This window comes from Montipora foliosa, chromosome 11, assembly GCF_036669935.1.
Source record: "Montipora foliosa isolate CH-2021 chromosome 11, ASM3666993v2, whole genome shotgun sequence".
In the NCBI taxonomy this organism is placed as follows: Eukaryota; Metazoa; Cnidaria; class Anthozoa; order Scleractinia; family Acroporidae; genus Montipora; species Montipora foliosa.
The window spans coordinates 26,967,008-26,967,651 of NC_090879.1; the positions used below are offsets into that span (position 1 = coordinate 26,967,008).

The 644-nt window shown below is 39.4% G+C and overlaps 1 pseudogene; it reads right to left on the reverse strand.

Annotated features, from left to right (window-relative positions):
* Positions 1 to 28, reverse strand: part of LOC137976830 (uncharacterized) — a 5,854-nt pseudogene extending 5,826 nt beyond the window's left edge.
* Between the last annotated feature and the right edge of the window lie 616 nt (positions 29 to 644).

The window sequence follows — 644 nt, forward strand, 5'->3', positions numbered from 1 at the left end:
TTACCCCTCCAATGGAATAAAGTGCCATCGTGAATTACCCTCGAAACTGAAGAAGAATGGGAACTCGGTCCAGTCCTTACTCTCTCCTATGTCCAAAATGGCAGGCCAGCTAATACGTCATCTCAACGCAAGGCCTCGTCTGGTTATTGTATTTGCAACAAAACCTTTTTGTTTTACTATCCAGCTCTCCTAACTGTGCATTCCTTCTTGACGGATGGTTTCATTTACTCCGCTCTAAAGGACTCTGAAATAACGGGTCGCATCGACACTGCTATAAACTGCAGCTCGTATGTTTGTAATAGCGATATTTCTTGTTTACAAACATTGACGTCACATTTCTTTTGATATTCAAATTTGCCAACCACGGAACAAAAGAAGTCATTGTTTCAACAGCCAATTATGTTCTGGTTGGCATATTAATGACAATAGATGACGTCACGAGAAACATCGCTATATATCTGTGTATACATATGGTCATGCTCCTTTACTGGTGGGTATTTACAAGAACTATGCAGGCTGTTAACAGACATAGATTATATGCTAACTAACGTTTTTGTTAAGCTAACTTTATCTTGTAAGCATCCAAAAAATCAGGCCTGACAAAATAATGCGATTTTCCATGCTTGGAGCAACGGAGAAGAATT